The following is an 18,489-nucleotide window of genomic DNA, read 5'->3' on the forward strand; positions in this document are numbered from 1 at the left end:
CCAAAAATGTTTCGGTAATAAGATCATAACCGAACAAGGATTGTGTCATTAATGCATTCGAAGCGCAGTGCCGGACATGCATTTTGACTTTGCTACAGCTGCCTCTTTACTCCGTAATTTTTATATCATCTCTAAAAAAAAATAATAATTTCGCTCGCAGTACGCTACACTATTCTTTTTCACTCTCCTTGGGACGACAAGTATTGTGCGAGGTGTTTATTATCGACTACCGTGTGCTCCTTTCAATGAGATTTAACTACGCAGCAAACAGTTGAACGTTCACCGTTCATCAGTGCCACCTCACTGTTGTCGAAACATTGTGGTTGCTGGACAAAACGCTGCGTCCTCTCGCCTTAAATTTTTTCCATCAGTGTGTCTCGTCCTACCAATCCAATAGGGAAATCCTGGGGACTACACTGCGTCAGCTTTCACTAGAGTGCAGACCAGTCAGGTAAGTGAATGTAGCATCTATCATAGATAGAAAGAGCCGATAACGTAAGTCTGATGACCGGCTGTGTTGATACGTTTCCTTGTTGTGTGTTGTGGAAGTGACACACACAGAAATGGTCAGAATTCCGTGCATAGAAAGAACGTTTGCCTTAGTAAAAAGCACATTTTTGTTAGTTCGCATACCCTGAAACTCACGCACACTCTACCTCAATGCTAAAGATACTTTTATTATAAATAGTCCACAGTTACGTTTGATTAAAACTGTGTGCTTCGTATTTTAGATCGAATGGTCCGATTCCTCAAGATTCTGTAGGGTACAATGTCTCGTCCCCATAAAGACCAAGTAACTAAAAAGAAAAAAAGGAATTTACCACGTTTCCGAAAATGCCTATTATCTGCATAATCGACATTTTATTCAGTAGATGGACTTTGGTGTTACATTATGGTCAAGGGACATTATATAATCTGTGTTGGCACTAGTGGTTACCCTTGAGGCACAGCGACCGAAATTTGGCTACTGGGATATCATCATGGCGACCGTCCAATTGAAAGAAAAATAAAAAGGCCCAAGCTGCCTTATGATTTGCCGAATTTATGTCCATTATTCCGGACCCAGGAAGTTTTGACAAAACCGCAGTAAGAAGCGCAAACGACCGATATGAAAATTCCATGTTGTCACAAGTTTACAGAAAATGTTTGGATCGGAAATGGTAACCTGAAGTAAGTGGCAACTACATTCGACACGCACGCATCCTAACTTGATTCCAATTCGTATTCAACAATCGAACATCGACAATATAATAATTAAAAGCTTGCGTTTGCACCCATGCATGATTCCACTACACCCATAAATGAAGAAGTTCTGCCCGAACGAGAGGAATTATCAAATGCAGCGCTGCATACAATTACAATACTAACGACCGTCCCCATCAACACGGTTTTCCATGGAATACATAAATCGGCAAAGGTCACGTTTTTGGAGTTCGGACTAATCATATGATTGTTCTGTGACACGATCAAAGTGCATGTATGGTGCCATTTAAGTTACGCAAAGGCAATAGGGCATTTTGAATTTTGAGTAAAAGCGCTCTGACAAGGCTCTACTATTTCTGCAGGCTCCGACTGTTTGATTTTTGATAACTTGACGAAGAATACTATCTTAAGAAATTAAATGTGCTTTACGCACGTTATATGTGATGCTTCATTCGGAAGACAACTTGTATATAAGAGGTTGCAGTATAAATACTTATCGTTATTTTCAATAGAACAGGAAAGCTTCGAAATTAGCCACCAAAAGCAATGTGACCATTTGCAGAGTTAGTTATTTATTGCGCAGAACATACGTCTAAATCCGCCGCGAGGTTCTGTGTAAGTTTCACAGTCAGTTAAACGATGTAGATGCATGTAGTTCTTGCCAGTGTTTAGGTAATTTATTACTTTTAATCTGGAGCTACATCATACAGGTAATTCACTGTATACAAGCAGGAGTTACATCACAGTGCAAATGTTCACAACGTTGTTACCGAACATTTCCAATAAACGGTGAAATTAATATTAAATATCTTCTCACCAGGCCACGTGTGCCCCATTGTAATCACCATAAACGTGACTCTAAAACCCGAGTTAAACTCTAGACCCTGTTTCTACGTCTGTTTTAGATGTTCGTGATTTAAAGGATCTTAATGAAGTACTTAAGTGCCTGTTATTTCACAAATAATGGCCTAACTCTTAACGCATTTATCCGACTATGAGACAAGTCAGTCAATATCTTCATGAAAAAATGTTTGTGGTTGCCTACGAAACCATGATTGTACCGAGGAGTGCCAAGTAAATGCCCGCCGACATGTAATCGGGGTTGTTTCGAGTACGCTGCAGAGGGTTCACTGCGAAGCCCTTACACGTCCTCGATACGGCCCCTATCTCTCCCCATGCAATTTCCATATTAGACCCTTGGAGAAAGACGTTCGTAGCCGTCGATTTGCTTCGGCCGAGGATATGCACTCCTGGGTGCAATCATGGTTCCGTAGATTTCCATGGAGACATTGACGGTCTTTTCTCACAGTGGGATAAATGTGTTAACAATCATAGAGACTACTGTTGGAATAATAAACAATTTACTTACCTTTTTCCAGCTGTCTACTTTTGGTTTCATAGCCCCTTACAGTACTAACGCCCTCCGCGCAGCGACAGAAAGTAGCAGTCACATCTTATTCAGCCCTTGACAAAATTTTATTTCAGCGCACACTGGCAGTTGTTCGGCGAGTTAATTTTTAGACTGAAGATGACGCTATTGGCTGACAGCACTTCTTTAGAGTTTCTGTCACTGCGTTCCTTACCTTAAAACTTCTTAACATTTACAATGCGACACTCCGAAGTTACGTTTATTTCACATCACTCGGCACATTCGAGCGAAGTCTTTTCTGACAGTAGAGTACGAATCTGCAAATATTACCACTTTTCCAACGGATTGGTCTTCATCCTTCAAATTTTCCTTTCAGCGGAAACAAATATTCGGTGATGTTGGAGGTTGTGCTGCATCCCAGATTGAGTCTTCGAGCTAATTTGTAGTAAACTCCCTACTTATGCGTAACATTCTTGTACATCCAAGTCACAATGAGGGATAAAAATTCCAGGTGGATGGAAAAATTATGTAAAAACTTTATACCAATGTTCATTCTTTCTAACAAAATTACCGATACTTGTAGTTATCGCAGCTCAAAGGCGCGCAGTTGTTCTCTGGTGCAACATACGACATAAAATTCTCTGGTTTCATAGACATTACTGAAAGTGAATGTGTTGGAGTTACTGATCTAATATCCGTGAAGGTTCTCAGTTTACAAGAGAAACACGTGAGCACAAATGTTCAGAATTATATTCACTTCAAAAACTGTGGTGTGAGCCATTCGCGTGCAGAACTACGCGTCTTCCTACACATCGGAATGATCAGGCGTTCAAGGACTCAGACATAAACTTTAGTAACAAGAATAAAAGAAAAATGGATATAAAAGGACCAAAAATACAGAGATACTTCAGTGTCGTGAGTTGTTGCTATAGTTCACTCTGCCTTAAGTAATTACGCTAAATGAACTTATTCTACTGATCTGATAGTGGAACAGACCAATAAGCACAGCTGACTAAAGCCCCTTATTCTCATTCAATATCACTTTTGCATTCAAGAAATCGAATACCATAGTTTCGAAATGTGATTAGTGTGGCGTTTAATACTGGACTGCTTGAATGTAGAAGCTGAAAGAGAAAATTGTGGCTTTAGCAAGATGTTAATATTGTTCTGTTCCACTTCGCTGTAACCACTTCACTGAACTTCCACACCTGCATTTTGAAGACTGAATAGATGTGCAACGCTATCAGGTCCGTAGGAATAATTTGTTGTTCAGATAACGTCATTATTTGAAGCAGAGAGAAATAGAGCAATAAGCCACGACATTGAAATATGTGTTTATTTGTCCTGTTATAATGCCAAATCTTTTCTGCATGTTGTAAGAGTTGCTCTCTTTAAGCAGGAGAAGGATATCATTCAGATGTCTCTCGCGGTAAGACGCTCAGATTTGTACGCGTGCGATTCACATCGGTGTATTTTTGGGGTGAATGTTTTATGCTTTGAGCACATTGCTGTGCGGTTCTGAGCGTTCGAGGTTACAAACTTCCCTTTAAAGTTGTAAATTTTTGCTATATAAATAAAGAGATAATCTAATAGAAATGTTCTCCAAACAGAAATAATCAAACAAACTATTTAAGATATATTTAGTTCAGTGTCGGCAACCATCAATTTCCAATGTTAAAACGATCGCTTGTTGCGAGGGCGTTATACGGAAAAAAACAAGTCAGGTTGTACATATATAGATACCAAGCCAATCTTTTCATTTTTTACAATTTTTTTATCTTTGTGGTACGTAAAGTTCAGAACGCAGATATCAATCCGGCGAAGCATTTCGATGAAACTCTCAAAAAATTCTCAAGAAAATCGATTTCGAAATTTTCCGACTACATCACGGCCCATTTCGTTGAAGGGCGAAGTGGCTGTTTGTCAGAAAGCTTGCCTGCAACGTGGGCGATTCAGGTTCGAGTCCTAACTGATGTAAGTTTTTTTTAACAATGGTGCATATTCTACTAGCATTTCCGTGAAGTGTAAAATGTGTAAAGGTTGGTTTGCGCGATTAAAGGGACCGGACTGCTACGGTCATCGATCCCTAAAAAATGTGTAAAGATGAAAAAGAAATAGGTAGCCCTTTTGTAAAGACGAAAAAGAAATCGGAAGCCCTTGAGATGCCGTCTCTGGTTCGAACCTCATTTCGTTCATTATTTTTTTTTCGTACTTTCCGTTCAGTTCTATTACCTATGTAACTTGAATATACAATTCATCAAATATATGATAATCAACACATATATATTTGTCATTTTCATCAAAAATGCACGTCTTCCTATTTCTATTCACATATCACACACAAAATATGAATTCTTAATTACCGTTCTTTTATGAAAGCGTTTGGTTCAAATGGCTCTGAGCACTATGGGACTCAACTGCTGTGGTCATTAGTCCCCTAGAACTTAGAACTACTTAAACCTAACTAACCTAAGGACATCACACACATCCATGCCCGAGGCAGGATTCGAACCTGCGACCGTAGCAGTCGCACGGTTCCGGACTGCGCGCCTAGAACCGCGAGACCACCGCGGCCGGCTGAAAGCGTTTGTTTAATAGAGATTGTATGAGTAAGAAAACATTAAAATTATTTTTTTTCATATTTACGTACTTTGCTCTTCTCGGAAAGGTTCGTAGAACACGCACATTTGTTTACAAATTTGCGCTGGGCTCGAATAAAAGCTGCGCCACAAACGGTGCAGGCGAGCACACTACCACAGAATGGTGAGGCCCGTTGACAATTGAAGGAAAGACACGTCGAAAATTTTAACTCTGTATTCTCGAGAATTTTCTGAATTCTACCGAACCGCTCGGAAGACTGATACTTGAGTTTTGAAATTTAAAAAATCCTATTGCCGTGCGGTCTCGTTGTATGTTGCGCGGATGAACCAACATTCCACGTCGTTTAGTATAGAGTATCCTTGAGCTCTTGCGACACTTGTCTGTACGAGTGTAGAACGGGAGAGTAACGCCGCGGTGAGGGCAAGAGAACCTGACGGTGCCGAGCGACCGCCGTGTCATCCTGTGCCGTAAGTAGTCGTCCGGATGCGGAATTGAGAAGCATGCGGTCAGTAAACTGCTCCGCTTGCCGTTGTCAGTTTCGCAGGCTTTGGAACCGCCACTTGTCGTTCAGGTAGTTTCTCAGTTAGCCTCACGAGCCTGAGTGCTTCGTGTTCGACTCTTCCCACCAAGGAAAAATCCCTGGCAGTACCGACAACTGAAACCGGGTCAATATGACTGTCGCTCGTTTACCTCTCAACAAGTTTCATTCTCAAAATTACATATGCCATAAATCTACGGTTTAAATGTGACCATTTGGAGAAGATTTATATCATGTTACTGTCGCTCATATATCCTTCTTCCAAGTTCATCATCGTGATGGATAACAAGCTACAAAATACGAGATTACCGAGTCACATATTGTAAGAGGATTATTTGCATCTATTTTGGGTTTACACATGAATCACGAATTTATAACGGTTGTTTTACTCTATTCAGCACCTAAATTTGTAAAGTGCACCTCAGCTTACCAACTTATGACAGATCCGAATCTTGAGTAAACAACAGTGGCAGCTGTTCAGTCGCCTGGGTGGTATAAAACTGTTCACAGCGTTAACTTTTCACTGGAATGAATACACTCACTAGCATAGTTTTTATAGATTGGCGACGTAACTTATATTTCTATATGATAACATGGTCTTATTTCCCGACGGTAATGATTTTATATTTCGCCTAACATCATGCTAAAAATACTTTTATGAACCTGATGATGATCACACGACTGACAGTAGTCGTGTAAATAAAGTATTTTACCAGCAGCTCAAGGCCGTAACATCACATTTTTCAAATATATAAGAGCTTTGGGGAACCACCTGAAAATATATAACGGATCTAGTGCTTAGAAATTACAATATGTTCAAGGTCCCTCGTCATAAAAACAATCAGTACTCTCGCCAGGTAAGACTATTTAAACGCACCCTGCAGAATCATGTTAATAACAATCCTGAAAAAAGGCTACCTTAATACTGTTCTTCCTCAAATTAGCTGTTTGATGCGTAACATTGTTCAGTGAATCAGTACTTCATATGTACTCCGCATGGTGTAACACCCGTACAGTCATATACTCATAGGTAATAGTTTTAAGTCCATAATGAGAAGACAGATATTATTGGGAGGGAAACCAGGAAAGAACTTTCTTTGCTACCTGAGAAATAGATTAGAGTTTACATGACTGAATTTATTGTTACTATTACTTGAATCCGGTAATAATTGTGAAGCCTGTCCTCTAAAAGGCAGTAGCTACTAAGAGAGAAACGGCAATTAAATTATAGTTTCACTATGGCGAATGTAATATAAGTTTGTAACTATAAATAGAGAATATTTCCCCTGTTTCTATTCGTCTATCTGATTTTGGAAAAGTACTTAAGTAATATGATGTGGTTGCAAATCAAGCGCAGTACATGTTATGGAATCTTGTGCTTGCCACCCATATGAGAAAACGTGCTTAATGTGCGGGACCATCTCAGCACACTTTTCGTAACAGCGGAACATTCACAGACTTCAAAAGTATACCTTAAACTCCATATAGAACTTGTTCGGTATCATTTTCCATTCTACCGCTGTTGTGACGTTGTTTAGTTGAAATGTTTTAAGACATGTAACAATTATATATATATATATATACATATATATAATCCTGAAAAGCAAATCCGACATGATCACCCGTACTTAAATGGTGGCTCGGAGAGGATTTTAAGGCCTACTTTTCTGATTCAAAGTCGGCTGTCGTGTTGTAATATTACCATTTCGTTTATGACTGTCACTGTGTCACTGTAGCGACTGGATCTCTTTCTGGAACATACTGTACAACTATTATTGGTTATTATAACGAAGGAGAGAGAATCTGTTAGCATTGCACAATTTTATGTGTTTTATGTAGTGGACTGTTAAGGCAGCCAGTCCACAGTGAAGTAGCCGAAAGGGCACGCGTCAACTCACGCCGTCTGGCGTTAAGTCTGGAACAGGATTCGTAATGAATGTGATAAAGAAAAGAACGTAGCTACTAGAACACTTAACTTTTATATTGTCCTTTGGTATACAGCATTCTGGATGATACAAGTGAGACTCTATCTTGAGGTACATGCAACGTTACAAATGGTTAATGGCGCCTTGCTAGGTCGTAGCCATTAACTTAGCTGAAGGCTATTCTAACTGTCTCTCGGCAAATGAGAGAAAGGCTTCGATCAGTGTAGTCGCTAGCAACGTCGTCGTACAACTGGGACGAGTGCTAGTACGTCTCTCGAGACCTGCCTTGTGGTGGCGCTCGGTCTGCGAGCCTGACAGTGGCGACACGCGGGTCCGACATGTACTAATGGACCGCGGCCGATTTAAGCTACCACCTAGCAAGTGTGGTGTCTGGCGGTGACACCATATTTTACTTGTATGCAGAAAACACTTTCTGAAAAATCTCAAACAAGATGTTTTGTCATCTACATCTACATCATACTCCGCAAGTCATCTAATGGTGTGCGGCGGAGGGTACTTCCGCACCACTACCTGATCCCTCCAACCCAGTTCCACTCGCAACTAGCACGTGGGAAGAACGATTGTCGGTAAGCCTCTGTAATAGCTCTAATTTCTCCACTTTCCTCCTAGTGGAAATACTCGAGATGTATATTTGGGGGAGGGGGGGAGGGGGGGAGTAATATGTTGTCCGACTCCTCGTGAAAAATGGTGTCGCGAAATTTCAATAGTAAATCTCTCCGTGATTGTTAACAAGAAAAATGATGTTGCAGGCATCAAGAAATCGACAGGATGAACGAGAACACTACCAACAAAGTTGCAGAGATTGTTCTGGGAGATATTTTGAATATTTTGACGGCCTGTTACAGACTGATAATGTAACTGTAATTTATTCGGTGTGTTAATGCAGTCATCCTCGTTTACGTGAAAATATCTCCGCAACAGTTAAGAGCGTAATTCCAATTGCAAGTTGCCTATCTAGCCGCTTCCAAGACAGACCGAAATTACTTTTCAATACTCTCTCTAAGTTAATTATTGACCGAATTTAAAAACTTAAAATGTTGTCATAACCTATACATGAAGAGATTGCGACGTCCCGTTGGCTGGTTACCATGATGTTGAATAGCGATGTAAAATTTGCTCGGAATCTGTTATTCAATTGGTCACCTTCTGATTTCTTCACAGTCTTCAATATCTCTCGGTCGGACTTCGTTGTTCGAAGTACTGCAGTTATTGCCCAACAGGCCAAGGTGACTGAGGGACTGCCACGTCCCGATGTCAGATAGTAGTCCACCAGGATACGACGCTGGTAGCGCCTGGATGTAGGCTCGGAGGTGGCCTACTGGCTGGAAGGTGCTAAGTCCACAGCAGCAGACTCATAGCCAACTGTAGCCGTGCAGTTAGGGAACGCCAAGTGTCATGTTAGTAGCTGGTAGATTCATGTCGACAAGAAGATCGCCACAGCCCTCCTTCGAAACTTGCGGGTGCAGGACTGCACACAACTGGCCAAAAATTGGGGGGGGGGAGGGGGGGGGAAGACATTAATATGAACCTTGTATTGATAAGGCATCGGCTCCCGTCACGTAAGCTCCAGCAGAGCCTAAATTCGGACGTGAAGCAACAGTGGTTCTTCCTTCCTGATGGGTCGATGATATTACAGGATGACAATTATTGAACTACACTCCTGGAAATTGAAATAAGAACACCGTGAATTCATTGTCCCAGGAAGGGGAAACTTTATTGACACATTCCTGGGGTCAGATACATCACATGATCACACTGACAGAACCACAGGCACATAGACACAGGCAACAGAGCATGCACAATGTCGGCACTAGTACAGTGTATATCCACCTTTCGCAGCAATGCAGGCTGCTATTCTCCCATGGAGACGATCGTAGAGATGCTGGATGTAGTCCTGTGGAACGGCTTGCCATGCCATTTCCACCTGGCGCCTCAGTTGGACCAGCGTTCGTGCTGGACGTGCAGACCGCGTGAGACGACGCTTCATCCAGTCCCAAACATGCTCAATGGGGGACAGATCCGGAGATCTTGCTGGCCAGGGTAGTTGACTTACACCTTCTAGAGCACGTTGGGTGGCACGGGATACATGCGGACGTGCATTGTCCTGTTGGAACAGCAAGTTCCCTTGCTGGTCTAGGAATGGTAGAACGATGGGTTCGATGACGGTTTGGATGTACCGTGCACTATTCAGTGTCCCCTCGACGATCACCAGTGGTGTACGGCCAGTGTAGGAGATCGCTCCCCACACCATGATGCCGGGTGTTGGCCCTGTGTGCCTCGGTCGTATGCGGTCCTGATTGTGGCGCTCACCTGCACGGCGCCAAACACGCATACGACCATCATTGGCACCAAGGCAGAAGCGACTCTCATCGCTGAAGACGACACGTCTCCATTCGTCCCTCCATTCACGCCTGTTGCGACACCACTGGAGGCGGGCTGCACGATGTTGGGGCGTGAGCGGAAGACGGCCTAACGGTGTGCGGGACCGTAGCCCAGCTTCATGGAGACGGTTGCGAATGGTCCTCGCCGATACCCCAGGAGCAACAGTGTCCCTAATTTGCTGGGAAGTGGTGGTGCGGTCCCCTACGGCACTGCGTAGGATCCTACGGTCTTGGCGTGCATCCGTGCGTCGCTGCGGTCCGGTCCCAGGTCGACGGGCACGTGCACCTTCCGCCGACCACTGGCGACAACATCGATGTACTGTGGAGACCTCACGCCCCACGTGTTGAGCAATTCGGCGGTACGTCCACCCGGCCTCCCGCATGCCCACTATACGCCCTCGCTCAAAGTCCGTCAACTGCACATACGGTTCACGTCCACGCTGTAGCGGCATGCTACCAGTGTTAAAGACTGCGATGGAGCTCCGTATGCCACGGCAAACTGGCTGACACTGACGGCGGCGGTGCACAAATGCTGCGCAGCTAGCGCCATTCGACGGCCAACACCGCGGTTCCTGGTGTGTCCGCTGTGCCGTGCGTGTGATCATTGCTTGTACAGCCCTCTCGCAGTGTCCGGAGCAAGTATGGTGGGTCTGACACACCGGTGTCAATATGTTCTTTTTTCCCATTTCCAGGAGTGTACATAAAATAAATTTTTCATAACTTCTGAACGGTTTGTGTAGGACGTTCAGGCTGCACGATTGGCCCCAGGACATGATGGGAATTAGTATGCGAATGCATGCGTGATTTAGCGACGAAGACCACTCTCATCTGGATTGGTTCGTCACTCAACCGTTCATTGCATAGTGTACAATGTCCAGTCACGGAATAATCGGTGCGATATTCCTTGATGGCGCGGTGACTATCGAACGGTACCTGAAGGTTTTGGAAGATGATTTCATACTCATTATCTAAAGTCACCCTGATTTAGAAAAGACGTGGTTCATGCCAAACGGATATCGACGCCATCGAAGCAGGAGAGTGATGTCCTGGAGGAGCACTTTGGGTACCGCATTCACCATGGCATAGGCCTCGATCGGCCGCTATATTATTAGGATCTGAGCACATGCAACTTTCTTTTGGGTGGGGTATATTGAAGACAAGGTGTACAGCAGTAACACCAAAACCATTGCTGGGCTGGAAACAGCCATTCAAAGAGGTCATCGACGACATCGATGTTCCGACACCTCAGCGGGTCATGCTGAATTTCGCTATTCGTCTGCACCACGTCATTGCCAAGGATGGCAGGCATATCGAACATATCATAATTTAAATCCGAATATATGTAGTGACATTTACATGTTGAATAAAGTGTTGGACGCCGTAGTTTGTAACTATTTTACGTTTTATCATATAGTTCAAAAACTGTCACCCTGTACGACTCTGATCTCTCCGCTGGCCCGGCAGTGTGGTAACTACTACCTTGCAGCATGCTGCACGTGAATAGGTCTGCAACTTGTTTTATAATAGTTGTAGCTCCTTCATAAGACGCATTAAGCAGTTCCTTTATTTCGTGATGGTGACTAGTTTCTGACAATTATGTCCATTTTCAAACCATCCGCACCGTAAGTCTGACAATACAGGCGAAAGGCTATGTACAAAAATTGCCTCTCCAGCGACGATCAAAGCGGCACTATGGCCGACTCAACAAGAGTGTACTGGACCGTAGTGATTTCACCTGCAGCGTAATTGGTTTGTCGTTCATGACAGACGACCGTACCACTGGCGACAGTTTCCTCTAGCTGGAACAGTGTTACTCCAAGGTCCACCGTGCGTCTCCGAAGACCAGTACCATTCACCAATATGAAGGATAACGTCCACTTTCACTCGAAATCCTTCCACCTTAACCTTAATACGCAGCCATGCTGACCACAGAGGCTCTACATCACTATTGTTTACACTACATAACTTTTAACTTTGAGGGTTCAACGGCCTGTCATCTAAGAGGTTCTGATTTACCACTGACACTCTCTCCAACAAAGATCTATGCTTCCTACCACTCGCAACACACACTAAGCAACATTTCTACTTTGCACACTTTTTCGCAACATTAATATTTACTGATAACACCATCTGGCCTACTTGGAATTCCCGTTAGTGATTAACGGTTGACTGTTTCGCCCCTACCCATTCCGCCTTCTATTCCTACAGTCCTGTTGCCTATCGCGCCATGCTTACCAAATTGTAGTTATCGACACTGCCTCTGGTTGTTTCCCGAATGTTCCTATCTATAATGATTTACACTAGTAGAGAAAATACGTCTTTATTGTTGAGACGGCCGGCCGCGGTGACCGTGCGGTTATAGGCGCTGCAGTCCGGAACCGCGGGACTGCTACGGTCGCAGGTTCGAATCCTGCCCCGCGCATGGATGTGTGTGATGTCCTTAGGTTAGTTAGGTTTAAGTAGTTCTAAGTTCTAGGGGACTGATGACCTAAGATGTTAAGTCCCATAGTGCTCAGAGCCATTTGAACCATTTTGTTGAGACGTCTATCTCCTCTACTTCCGTAGCTATACTATGGTTAACGGCCAAAGGCTTTGTCGTTCCTACCCATAGTCGATATGTAGTGTGGCAGACCTCTTAGGAAAGCACCCAATGCTCCATGTCCGCCTTTTGGAGAATAATTTTGTTAGATACATAATTCTCCGTTATGTCACATGTACTTGCACAGATCTTGCCGATTCTACCGACAAATCTTCCCACCATCCCTTTCTGCCTCTATAACACCCTCCCCCCGCTCCACCCGATACACGCACACACGTCCGCAGCTCGTGGTCGTGCGGTAGCGTTCTCGCTTCCCACGCCCGGGTTCCCGGGTTCGATTCCCGGCGGGGTCAGGGATTTTCTCTGCCTCGTGATGACTGGGTGTTGTGTGCTGTCCTTAGGTTAGTTAGGTTTAAGTAGTTCTAAGTTCTAGGGGACTCATGACCATAGATGTTAAGTCCCATAGTGCTCAGAGCCATTTTTGAACACACACACACACACACACACACACACACACACACATATATATATATATATATATATATATATATATATATATATATATATATATATATATATATATATATACTGGGTGATCAAAAAGTCAGTATAAATTTGAAAACTGAATAAATCACGGAATAATGTAGATAGAGAGATACAAATCGACATACATGCTTGGAATGACATGGGGTTTATTAGAACCTAAAAAATACAAAAGTTCAAAAAACTTCCGACAGATGGTGCTTCATCTGATCAGAATAGCAATAATTAGCATAAGAAAGTAAGACAAAGCAAAAATGATATTCTTTACAGGAAATAATATGTCCACCATCATTCCTCAACAATAGCTGTAGTCGAGGAATAATTTTGTGAACAGCACTGTAAAGCATGTCCGGAGTTATCGTGTGGATTTGTCGTCGGATGTCGTCTTTCAGAATCCCTAGAGATGTCGGTCGATCACGATACACTTGCGACTTTAGGTAACTCCAAAGCCAATAATCGCACGGACTGTGGTCTGGGGACCTGGGTGACCAAGCATGACGAAAGTGGCTGCTGAGCACACGATCATCACCAAACGACGCGCGCAAGAGATCTTTCACGCGTCTATCAATACTTTTTTTTGTTCTAATAAAACCCCATGTCATTCCAAGCATGTGTGTCAATTTTCACCTCTCTATCTACATTATTCCGTGGTTTATTAAGTTTTCAAATTTATACTACCTTTTTGATCACCCGGTATATGTATATGTGTGTGTGTGAGTGTCGTGTAAAACTCGTACACGTCTTCGTATGTATAGTGTTGAATAAAGGAGATGGACGTGTTAGAACGTTATTGGTGTCTTTACTAGACGTACCCTTACGTTTTATGAGTATGCTACTACTGTTCGGATGATATGCGACAGCGTTCAGTTCAAAACCGACAGCACACACAAAAATCCACATATACTGAACAACATAAGCCCACAGACAGATTCAACAAGTAAAAAAAATCTATAAACGGGCCAAATAAATTCCTCGACGTTATTTCTTCTAAATTTTAGACAGAAATTCGTACAGTCAAACGACTGGCTGCTTGGAAGTGCAGCTGGAGATAGGAAGTACGAAGAAAACAGGAACCGATTGGACTGAAGAATGAAGAAGAGTTAACGAAGATAAAATGAGTGCTATATGGTAAGTTAGAAAGTCGATTTATGAAGCTTTGCATCACTGAAAAAGGTCCAGTCGAATCTAACAGTAAAATGTATACTAACGTATCTGTAGATAATACCAACAAATATTACTTTCCCAACGAACTGATAACTAAATGTTCTTTTATGACGAAGGAGCCTGCCGTGACAGATATTAATGACAGTAGTAGGATGTTAAACTTATGATTAATTCTTGGGGGTCTGTTACCAAATTAATTTGATCTCTTGTTACATTCATATACACAATTATGGCGTTTAAGTAGCTGTTAGTACAAATTTTATGTTATTTACACTTTTTGATTCGCTATCCTTATGTTGATTTGAAATATGATCTTTGATTCACCGTATCTGTGAGAGTACTTAATTTCCCCGTAGTTTATTAATTTTGTATAACTAAGTTTAACCACCGCTGCAGTAGGCTGGTGTTGTTAAGTAATTCCGTATGGTCCATAACGATACAGACCGTCATCTGTTATCATTCGTAGCTATGTGGTATCGTTACCTTGTGTTGCAGCAATGCTTGAAACCCTGAGCTCCCTTAGCTTGTGTTGACCAGGTTATACAGCTGCTACTTCTGTATCTCAGCCTCCCTCGTTGCTACTAATAAGACTTCGTGCCGCCTTGCGTATCACAATTATTATTGAAGCCCTTAGGCGCTGAATTAACTTAAATCAAATGGCTTCTCTGGACGTTATAAATAAATTCAGACTAGCAAATGAAGTTGGCTATCCAGTCACATTTGACAGCAATGACCGATATGTAATTGTTACAGCGTGATCATTTGTTATATTAAAATGGTCGCAAAATAATTAAATGTACTATTCTTCACAAGAGCATTGCTTAGTAATTTGATACTCCTCACCATTACTCATTAAGAAGATGTCAACACAACGAAACAATCTTCCTCCATTTTGTTGCCCATACTGTAACGTATTTCTACGCATATCTCAGTGGGAAAGGCATTATTTATTTGACGTCAGATAGCATTTGTTCCGCTTTTCTGTATCATTTGTAATAACAGCTAGCTCTTGCATCCTTGAAAACCACCTTTCAATGTATCCACTATTCATTCCATTCAATATGAGAATCGATCTTGTGACAAATCCCTCTCCTCCATTTTTTCCTTAGTAAATCAATTTGTCTCGGCATATAATTTTGCAGTAAACATTACATACAATATTTCATTTATAAGTCAACATACATGCATTGACAGTATGCATGAGTATTTAAAGAATGTTGTGCTACTTGGGTCCACGTATACACAAGAAATAAAGGTAGGCACTATGGTAACGAAAAATCGCTAACAACATTGTTTAGTAGAATTTTTTATTATTTTACGACCTGCTGACTTGTTTTACGTCGTGTTTTCAAACATTGGTGTCACTTTAGGGTGGTATTTTATATCTATTAGCACTTGTTCTACGGTGGGCTTCATTGGTTTGATTGCTGGAGAGGTATACCGACTTATGACCTTAGACGTTAAGTCGCATAGTGCTTAGAGCCATTTGAACGATATGAACAGGTGTAATGCTTGCGTTTGTCATGTTTCCGGCTACATTGCACATACAGTGGACCTGGCACTTCCGTTGCATACTGCAGTTGGCAGTTTGTTATCGAAGTTTGTAGCTAACCTTGTGACAGTGTAAGGTAGAAAATGAGAATCGCTCGATGTTATAATATTGATTCTCTCAAATATTTGGCTAGTTTTTTTAAATTGTCACGATATCTGATCTTGTGGTTAGGTCGAGACCTAATCGCAGAGATTAAATTGCTATAGGGGAAACGAGAAACAGTGGAAAATTATAATCTTGATTCGTCATGATCATTCTCATCATGGATTGTGTACACAGTTACCAACTACAACACACAACAAAAAAGGTACACCATAAGTGCACTTTTACATTCAGTTAAATTATCCTTTATGAGTCTTACTACTATTGAACTGACTGAATACAAAGTTTGACCCGCTTATGGAACTTGAGACATGTCCACATTACGTGGGACACTATTAACATTGTAAACCATCCAAGGCCTCTTTTATGTGAATGAGGAATGATCATGATGAAGTGCAATGTAAATAATTACTTGCGTGATTTTACGTCCATGCACATAATTTGGAGATACAGACACTACTTCAGTAAAACTCTTCTGTGTGTGATTGCGTCATTTGTGATAAAATTACCGAAGTTCTGCCTGCTATTGCAAGCAGCCTTCATCAGCGTACAACAGCCAGCAAACGATATGGAATTTTGTCATAAATGACGAGGTAACACACTCAGAAGAATTTTATTGATAACTGAAGAAACTTTCACAAGCAAATATCGCGAAAGAAGCATTTTATTAGATAGCCGGTTTAGACAGAGCTGTGCTGTCATATTGGAACTTAACGATAACGGCATAGCTCTGTTGAAACCGATCAGCCAATAAAATGCCATTTTTAGAGAGCTTGGCTGGTGAAGTTTCCTTCACTTATCGTACATTGCGGATCACTCCCAGATTGACCATGTCATGAATATATATCGAATTTTATTGAAATCGACTCCGTCTACGAAATCCTACGTTCTTATTCGCAGATTATGTTCGCAGAGCGGTTTGTTGGTTACCTGAAATTCTTGTCTGTTCAGGACCTAAACAACCAATGAAAGGCTGCACTGGAACGTCACATAAAAGAAGGCAGGACAGTCATGGCGACCGAACACAGCCTTTCAATAGTAACGTTTTGTCACATTACACCCAAAATTTTGAATTCGCTATATTTTTCAAGTCATGTAGGCCCATAGAGACTCATCATTCTTCAGCTGTCTGAATAATACAAAAATGTTGAAACTCTATATGTAGAGGAGGCAATTTAAGTAAGAATTTACTTGTTAATGTATTGACTGTTGACCATGTATTTCAAATGTCACTGTTTTCAAGACGAACTTAACATGTAATTTCCAGTACATATTGTAATTGAGATTGGGACGCTTAGTTTTCCTTTGCAAATTGCACGGTAAGGAAATAATTTCGTTATCGTCCTTTGAAAGCATATGTGTCTCAGAAATCGGTTGACACGGTTAAAAGAAAATAATACTTTGTGTCTATCGCCAAGTGGCGGAGATAATGTTATGGACGAGACTGAGATTTTTAAAAACATATTGAAACTGTTCCTACTTGGTAATGATACCTATTTCAGAATTTTTCGGCTATATTATATTGTTACGGTTTTAATTTTTCACTACTGCATGTAAGTACTAACGAAGACATAATCATGATTTCATCGTGGAAATATTTAAGGAACTAATTTTTTTTCGCTTTGACAGTAGCTCCTACCTGGAAAATTTTTCTCTAAGGTTCGTAAAACGCTCTAAAATCTTATTAACCTCAGATTCTTGGATTGTTGGTGCTGGATGTGGCGTGAGGGCAATATCCTCTAAGAGCCTTTAATATAGACCGTTAGAAAGGGGAAACTGAAGCTAAATGGGCTGTGTATAGTGATTTTTTGTTGTTGTTGTGGCAGCAGAAACTGGTTTTCCGGGAAGTTTGCAGAACCTATGCTTGAAATTTCTTTACCTGGGATGCCGAAGCAAACTATTTACGTCGCTCTACATCGTGCACTATCGCGACGTATAAAGTGGTACTTAATTGAAAACTATCTTGGTGGTCGCATCGGTGGCGACCGTCGAGTTCACCTTATCCCTGGTCACTAGACTGCTGAGTGGGATGCTAGTCAGGATCCGATGTGTAAAACCAAAAACTTGCAACAAGGAAATAATTTCTTGTCGTGCGCACGTTGTGTAGAAAGCAATAACGTTTAGGAAGACAGAGGATGCCTGGACGATCTCAGAATATACTGAAGTTCACGATGGACATTTTCTACGTGTGTTGATTGGAAAATAACAAAAAATATGTAGCAATTAACGATGTTCTGAGCTAATATCACCAGTGCCGTCCCCACTCCTTTTAGTTATAGCAATTTCAGTTGTGTTTGTTGTTGTGGTGTTCAGTCCCAAGACTGGTTTGATGCAGCTCTCCATGCTTCCGTATCCTGTGCAGGCCTCCTTATCTCAAAATAGCCGCTGCAACTTACAACCTTCTGAATCAGCTTACTGTATTTATCTCTCGGTCTCCGTCTACGATTTTACCCCTGCCACAAGCACACATACTTCCCTCCAGTACTAAACTGGTTATCTTTTGATTCAGAATATGTCCTGCCAATCTCCCCTTCTTACAAACAACAATATC

The 18,489-nt window shown here is 41.8% G+C and overlaps 1 long non-coding RNA gene across 1 annotated transcript in view; it reads left to right on the forward strand.

The window, feature by feature from the left end:
- The first annotated feature begins 48 nt into the window (after nucleotides 1–48).
- The window catches only part of LOC126237417 (uncharacterized), a 79,825-nt gene continuing 61,384 nt past the window's right edge, over nucleotides 49–18,489 (forward strand). The window contains exon 1 of the long non-coding RNA XR_007545070.1: nucleotides 49–451. This is a non-coding gene — a long non-coding RNA (uncharacterized LOC126237417). The remainder of the gene's footprint in view (nucleotides 452–18,489) is intronic.

This window comes from Schistocerca nitens, chromosome 2 (genome assembly GCF_023898315.1).
Source record: "Schistocerca nitens isolate TAMUIC-IGC-003100 chromosome 2, iqSchNite1.1, whole genome shotgun sequence".
Classification (NCBI taxonomy): Eukaryota; Metazoa; Arthropoda; class Insecta; order Orthoptera; family Acrididae; genus Schistocerca; species Schistocerca nitens.